Source organism: Protopterus annectens, chromosome 5.part0 (genome assembly GCF_019279795.1).
Source record: "Protopterus annectens isolate FY-2018-M chromosome 5.part0, PAN1.0, whole genome shotgun sequence".
In the NCBI taxonomy this organism is placed as follows: domain Eukaryota; kingdom Metazoa; phylum Chordata; order Ceratodontiformes; family Protopteridae; genus Protopterus; species Protopterus annectens.
This window is the reverse complement of record NC_056735.1, coordinates 1,691,668,951-1,691,677,198: the sequence shown is the minus strand read 5'-3', so window position 1 is coordinate 1,691,677,198 and position 8,248 is coordinate 1,691,668,951. Positions and strand designations below refer to the sequence as shown.

The 8,248-nt window shown below is 42.4% G+C and overlaps 1 protein-coding gene across 2 annotated transcripts in view; it reads left to right on the top strand.

Moving 5' to 3' along the window:
• The first annotated feature begins 396 nt into the window (after positions 1–396).
• Positions 397–8,248, top strand: part of TENT5C (terminal nucleotidyltransferase 5C) — a 30,708-nt gene continuing 22,856 nt past the window's right edge. The window contains exon 1 of one of the 2 annotated variants that reach the window (XM_044071481.1): positions 397–444. The gene's annotated coding sequence lies outside the window, so the exon portion shown is untranslated. Of the gene's footprint in view, positions 445–573; positions 711–8,248 lie in introns of those variants that run through there. The other variant, XM_044071480.1, reaches the window with a different exon arrangement.

Sequence of the window (8,248 nt, the reverse complement as noted above, 5' to 3'; positions counted from 1 at the left end):
TTTCTTTCATTCTGAAAAAAAGAATACCAAAGCAATAACATGAAAACTATCCAGTCGTTTGCATTTCTCTCAATTAAAAAGTCCTCATTTTAGGCTGAAAATGCTATGGGAACTTTTTAAACAGGTAATATACACCCTGTGGTGTACTGAGGCCATAAGGCAAGGGGTATTTAAAATCACGAGCTTCAGGATCAAACTCTGGACATTGCCATGGCAATAAAACAATTCTAAGAGTAACATTTTCGACTCTATGTCTTTAATGCACCCACGAACAGTTTTTTTTTTTTATTTACCCATTGCTAGGCAACGCTGAATCTGCCAACCAATCGCATAGAGTCTTTTACCTAACGTAACATACGAAAAACAACTGGTTTGTAATCTTATCTATCATTACCTTTACTGTACAAGTCTGGAGAACAGTTAGCGTTCGCGAAATACTGCAAGGTAATCCACTATCTGTATCCGGCTAATAGGTGGGGAGAGTGTGGGTGGCTTCCCAAGTAAAGGGGCACGACCGACGTAAATGCGTAATGTCAAAGTCTATAAAGTCTATACTCACTGACTTCCTGTGATAGACTGCCCTGTTAGCTCTGCAGTAAAACGCCGGCAGTGCGTCAAAGACTGTTAGTAAGTTAACGGACCTTAGGTGGTAGCTGGTTATTCTCAGATCCTTTCCGCTTTGGCGTTGGATAAGTTGTCCTTTTATTTTTGTAAGTGATTTTTTTTGTGTTATTTATGTATTCCCCTTACGCTTGATGAGCTGGTAGTACCTTTTTATTTTAATAGTGACACATGAGTCTTTGCCGGCATTCTCCTTGTGCCACGTGGGTGAAAATGGATTAAGTGGATGTCTATTTCAGGTTATTGCAATGATCGATTATTGTAGCAAACAAGTTTGCAGATTTTTAAACGGATGGGAAGCTGAAGTTGTAAACTGGATCAGTTCTTTAACTTGAGTGAAACCAGGGCTTTAAATTGAAGTTTTAACTGTTGAAGACCTTCACGCACGTTTGCTAATGAAAGTGTTTAGAGAGTACTTGCTGTATATCTGCAGAATAATTTGGCCTTTTTGTCTTTGTGATGACCCTTGAAATTTTGATTGGTATGGGATGTGTTGGGAAACTTATAATAAGCACGGTACTAAAATATATTGAATTCGATTGTCGGGGCAATTTTTGTACTGGAAAGAGCAGGTACTGTAATATATTCTGCTGCGTTAACACGTGTGTTTCGAACCATGCTTTATGACCTGACTTTTTGTAGGGTGGTGTGCAAGCCCACTTTTTAGGCAGCACATTTAACTTGTAGCGTTTTTGAATGGTCACGCTGCAGAGTGCGCACTACGAGTCACTTAATTGGACACTCGTGTTTTATAGAGGTGGAAGTATACTTTGATATAGAGCTATTATGTATTTTAAGGAATTTACTCGTATCCACTTCAGACAGTGCGATTGTGTGGTCTGTCGTTTTAGTTCATATATTTTACGCAAACTTGACTTAACTACATTGATCTTAACGTTTCTTTTTATCTGAAAGGTCACTGATCAGCTGCGTGTGTGGCATGATTTGGAAGATCCTGCCATGCGTTTAATAGAGTATGCTAATCTGATAAGGCATTGCTGGTGGAGTGGGGGCACGTTTAAGGGCGTTGGTCTTTGACTACTGGGTGCTAGACGTGGCTGTGTCCTTTGGTGCTGAACTTGCAGTTAACTGCAAATTTGCATTTTGGTCTCGTACATTTTAGCTGTGTAACTTTTTTGTAGGGGTGGATTAGATTTTACCCGTGACTTCACGAAAGTCTTCGAACATTTCCTAGTTTGCATGTAGAGACTTGGAGGAGGGGTGGAGTTTATAGGAAGGTTAGTGATCGCTTGGAGGGGTGGAGCTTGGACCCCTTTAATGGGATAGGAAGGCTTGTGATTGCGAAAGCGGTCGTGTATTAAGAATTGCAGTGATCCTATCATGTTTCAGGGTTTAATGGTTCTCTTCCGACCTCCGGTAATTGTGATTTGTTACACATTTATCGAGTCTGCACGTTTATTCCCAAAACTGCCTCGTATTGTGACAGGATTTATAAACGGGCCATGGTACTTTGTAGTTCCTTCCGTTCAATGTATTGTGACTGAGATACCAAAGTCTGTATACTTTCTCACCACATCTTTCAACCTCTTGGCACAGTAAATTTGTACAAACCCTAAAATAATGGGGGAACAAAGACCCAAAAAGGGACACATTTAATTTGCTGGAAAATCTCAAACTTTTGAGAACAGAACAAAAACATGAAGTAGAAATCTGGACGTTGTGCGACTGCCTGGACAGTTGTGGGGTTCGTTTCTCACTACTTGCTCTGTTTTGTTATAGCTGACAGATTAGGGTTGGCCAAGCCTAGGGATGTAATTGCTGATGTGTAATATGGTCTTGCACAGAGACCATTTTGCTGTATTTTTTTCTGAGGTAGTTCAGGGGTTAAGCTTTTGCTGTGATTGCTCACTGCTTTTAATTTTTTTGTAATATTGCTCACTGCTTTTAATTTTTTGTAATATTGCTCACTGCTTTTAATTTTTTGTAATAAATGTCCCCCCTCAAAGAATAAATTCTCCAAGCAAGGAGTGCTCTCTCGTTGACTAGTGCACTTTTTTGGCAGTCATTTTTGGTAAAAGTTAGTTTCCCTTTTGCATTAATTTCTTTGTATATTTTCTAGTGTAGCTGCGTGGAAAAGAGTACTGTTAGGAAAGTGTGGTACTGTAGCTCTAAATTACTTGAGGATACAGAAGTCACCAGTAATTTTGATAATATCGAAACATAGTTTTCTCTCCAAATTGTGGGCATGTTTGTGACATGACAATGTCTTAATGCCTATGTCTTTGACCTCTGCTATTTTATATTTCAGAATGACTTCTATACCATTGAATCGTGCAAAATTAAAGGAAGCAGTCTGTGTTGTAATGTCATGGTATTTTAATTGTAATTCAGAATGGCTTATAAAAATGGGGCATTTGAAAAACTATGGGGTAAAGTAGTGTAAACCCAGGACTGGTTAACACCTTTGTGTGCAGAAAAGTAGCTCTTCACCCTTAGTTTGTATACATTCCCATAGTGTTTGGATATTAGTGGGGCATAGCTTGCTTACATTTTTGACATTCAAGTGGTTCATCTTTTTAACAAGACATACTAAAGATGTAGGAAAACGGCTACAGAACATATTGAATGCTTAAATGAATGTTTATCACTGGCTTGATATGTGATCTAAAAGGATGAGTTGTCACAGGGTTTTGTAGCATTTTGTTTTCTGACTAGTGCTGGTTTGGCAAGTCCACAGAACAATTCAGCTGGGAATGCCATGTTCATTTGAAACTGTGTAGGGGTCATCCTTTGCTGATTTGACATTTTCATTTGACACTGTATAAAAAATGTATTCGCTGTGGTGCAGCGGTAGCGTTGTCGCCTCACAGCAAGAAGTTCTCCCGTTGGTCTAGCATTGCAGGTCTTTCAGGGTGCTGTCCCCAAAGGTGTAATCCCAAGTGCAGACCAATGTGAGTAGACTGATACATGAGCAAATTGGGAGGAGCCCACTCCTGTCCCCTATGCTGAGAAGGCACGAGTCTGGCAATGGGCTATGTCTTCACACCACTTTCTAATAGCGGTGCATATCCTGGGGTCTTCATTGCTCTGTTGAACAGGTCTCTTGATGCACAAGTGACTCCTCAAGCCAGCTGTGGCAATTTTGATCTTCAGCCACTAGGGCCAATCTTCCCACGACTGGTTTGCATTTAACAAGTGCACCAGTTGTTGTCCCAGATTCCCTCCAGTCAGAGAGATTGCTGTGGTCCATAATTTGCCCCCAGGTTTCCTCTGCTCCCCCTCTCCATTATCCTTAATGAACAAGTTCATACAGAAGGCAAAAGTGTGCAAGGCCAAAGTGATCCTCATCACCCCATTCTGGGCTTGCCAAACAATTTTACTTCTGAAGCCTCTCTTCTGTTGCACTCCATGAAAACTATCACCATCCAGATCTATTGACATACCCAGCCAGACCATCTCCTCTGTACTGAAAGCCATAAAGTTGTTTGGTTCCTCCATTTCTAACATTATCCAGAGCTGGCAGGCTTTCTTGGATTATTCATATGCATCAGCATCCCAAAAATGAACCACTGTGAAAATACTGCAATAAAGTTTTCTATTTGTTGCTTCCAAGGGTTTGGATCCATTTTCAGCTCCCATTCTAGAGTTTCTATCTGAACTTTACAATGGGTCCACTTACTCTGTCAAAGTACAAATGGCTGCCATCTGTAATCTATATGTAGGCCAGAATGACAGCTCTCTAGCGTCTCTGAAAATTGTAAAGCCTTCTTAAAAGGAACACTTTTTTTTGTTCAAACCCTGAGCAAGGAAGGACCTGGTGTACTACAAGCATTGACTCTGCCACCAATTGAGACAGAAGCATCAGTAGATTATTTCCTTGCCCCGAGCCAGAAGAATCAGATTATTTCCTTGCCCAATAACATGGGCTTGTCTACAGTCTAAACCCAAGACTTGTTCCAGAAGGGCAGTGGCCACTTCAGCAGGTTTTGCAGTAGATTACTGCACAATCAATAGGAAGTTGCTTTAATTGGTCAACAGTTTTTACATGTCTATCTCAGACTGGATAAACCGTTTAGATTACGTTCTTCCTATGGCTCCACCATCCTCGGGTAATGTCCTTGATACCACCTGGGTCTGTATGCTTGAGAATCTGTCCCATAGTTATTGCAGATGAAAATAGACCACATTGGATATACAAGTTAAGTACTTTGCATAACGATAGATCATGTTGCCTGATTTTCATCCAGTTTTTTGGCATTGCATATCTGAGCAGTCCTTTACTGCCATTGTATGCATTCATTGGTTTACCTTTATAACGTCTGATCACAATTGTGAGTATTCGTATATTCGCATCGAAAAAATGAAGCTGAAAACAGCGACCGTTAATGTTCGAAATGCAGCAGATCGAACAGCCAATTCGCTGATTTTCGAACATAAATGTCTACAAAAAATTAATGTAATGTGGGGGGGCAAGCCACCCTGCACCCCCCCCGTGTGGGGGGGCTGTGCTCCCCACACACCCTACTTTATTGTTTTAACTCTGAGATCGCACTACAGCAGGGAAAGAAACTATTTCCAACTCCCCACTATAGTGCAATCTGCCCCAGAAGAATGTCGAATGTGCAATGAACGAATCTCACTGTGCATTCACTCATTGCACATTCGAACCTTTTTCCGTTCATTTGCAAACTGTCTTTCGACTAATTGTCGGACCCATGTGCAATACGCGCATGTTAAGGTAAACCTATCCATTGCATATCTGAGCAGTCCTTTACTGCCACTGAATGTATTGATGGCATATCTGAGCAGTCCTTTACTGCCAGTGTATGTATTCTGGAACTGGTTTTTGAAGGGGAGTTATTTCATGGGTAGAAGAGTTAAGAGCCCTACAACAAAAGAACTTCATATCCAGTGCTGTCTGATCTGGCAACCCATAGTTGAACCAGGCGAAAATGCATAGATTTGTCATTCTGCTAAATAACTCCTTTTTTCTTTTCTTGCCCTATGAAAATGAAAGCTAAATTTTTGACTTTGCTTGTTGGTGTTTAAATATGTTCACTTTGGATGCAGGGCACAGAACAGGTCACATAGCTGGTACTTCTAAAGCATTGAATTGGCACAGCAAGAGTCAGGGATCAGCTTTCACTGCACTCTTATGCATTTGGGGTTGGAACCAAACTGGAGTCTGGAGCAAGTAGTGATTGGTTGTGACTTGGAATATAATCTTCTGATTCCTTTTGAGATGTGATGTAGAGCTAAGCATTTTGAGGTCCACAGAACATAGCCAGTTTCTTTTTGGCAGGGTAGCAAGATCAGTTGCATCTTGACCTTTCAAAGGTCTAAAATCTCCCAGGGGCAGAGGGGGAAACTACCAGAGTTCCAGGGATTCCTTCTGTAACTGTCAGTGCTCCTGAGTGGCGGCCAGATTGCCTACCTCTGGAGGTAGGCTGGGGTAGATTCAGTCTCTGCACCACTTAGCCTGGCATTCTACTGATTCCTGGGTGCAGGTGATGGTTACTAGAGTACCATATCCCCTTCAATCTCTATCCAAGACCACAAAGGTGAATCCCTGATGTTGCGCCCGGTCAGAGGGATACAACAGCACAAGAAATTCAAAAGCTGCTTCAAGAATCATCCAGGCAGTCCCACCAGACCAAATAGGATCATTTTTTACTAAAGATTCTTTTTAGTGCTAAAAGACGGGGGACTAGAGGCCAATTCTAGACGTCTGTGTCTTGAACAAGTTTGTTCGGACAGAATTCCAGATGGCCATGGTACAGTCTATCCTCCTGTTTCTGGAGAAAGACTATTGGATGTGCTCTGTAGATCTTCAGGATGTGTATTACCACATAAAGATGGATGAATGTTCCAGAAGATACCTCCGCTTCCAGCTGGGAGACTGTCATTACCAATTTCGAGCACTGCCCTTTGATCTCACCACAGCTCCCAGGGTGTTCACCAAATGCATGGCAGTGGTAGCAGCTTACCTAAGACTACAAGGATTCGGTGCGTTTCCATATCTTGATGACTGGCTCCTCACCACCCCCACCAGGCATCTACTGTTTCATGCTTTGGACTTTGTCCTACACCTTACAGAGTACTTGGATATTTCAATAAACGGGCAAAAGTCTAAGCTGTCATCCATGCAAGTGTTAGAATTCATAGGAGCAACATTCAACACTAACTCCTGGCTGCTCTACCTCCTCACCGGCTGCAGAGGTTAAGATCATAGCTTTAAGTGATACTCTGTTAAAAGTCCTGGCTCTGTTAGTCTTGCAACTTCTAGGGTCAATGGCTGCCACAATCCCTCTAGTTCACCTGACAAGGTACCATATGAGGCTGCTTCAGTATCTCCTGGCATCAGACACCTGATGTCTTGCATAATCTGCATAACCAACCGATGCAGGCAGCACCTAAATTGGTGGATGAAGTCAGAAGATGAATTATGGAGTCACCCTTTCACCCCTGCTCAGCCCAAGGGCATACTGACCACAGATGCATCCCTGATGAGGTGGGGGTGGCATTTTCAGGGAAAGATGGTCCAAGGCATTTGGTCCCCCTCAGAGGCCAATTTGCACATCCACGTCCTAAAACTGAGAGCCATGCTTCTAGCGTATCAGGCATTTTGATTGTCCCTCCCTTCAGAGACAGTTGCTACCAAACATCCTAGAACTGAGAGCCATGCTTCTAGTGTTGCATTTTTGTCCCTCCCTTCAGGGACAATTGCTACCCAACCAGGCATGCCAGTGGTCTGGTACATCAGAGAGGAACCAGGTAAGCCCAAAGTGTGCAATGGGTGATGACATCAAACTGCTTTCTGATGGCAGCGCACATTCTGGGGAATTCCAACATGACTGCGGACAAACAAACTGAACAGATGTAGCCTCCTGTCTCCAGTGATTTCTCAATTCCAAGGTAGTGATTAAGATATTTGATGGTGTCAGCCTTGCTGCGACCTATTTGCATCTCCCGTAAACCACAAGATGCTGTTCTACATGATTGGCCCCTTGGACTGCTTTACTCCTTTCCCCCTGATAACCTAGTTTTTGAAGAAAGACCAAAGGTTGATAAGCAAATTGTGATCCTTGTTGCACCTTATTGGCCCCGCCAAGTCTGGTTCCCCTTTCTCTGGCCTCACCCAGTTCGCTGTCCATGGACTCTGGACCCAACCCCAAACATCTGCAGGGGTTGGTCCATACCAACCTACAGTCTCAAGCTGACGGCTTGCTACCTCCACTTCCACTAATTGCCAGGCAGAACAGTCCATCTTCCTCAGTACAGAAAATACGGTTATCTTGCAGATTAGTACCTCGCAGGATGCGCAGTAGCAAATCCTAGCCCGACACGCCCCCGGCTGGGCTACGCAATATTGACATGAGTGTCATCCTCATTACGTGAAATGCACCATATGTTTTAAATAACTAATTACTGTAAACAAACGCAACTTAAAACAGTTTTATAAATGTTTTTGCAGGGGGACAGGCCCCCCTGCACCCCCCTACTTATATTTACCAACTCAGACACCACTCTACATTGGGGAATTGAATTGAATTGGAAATGGCTTTCTTTTACTGCAAGAAAGCACTGCATATGTACTTTATCTTATAAAGCTGTTTTGGTGTTAAATTGAAAACTGCTTACTTGCTTTTACTGTTAACTTTACAAT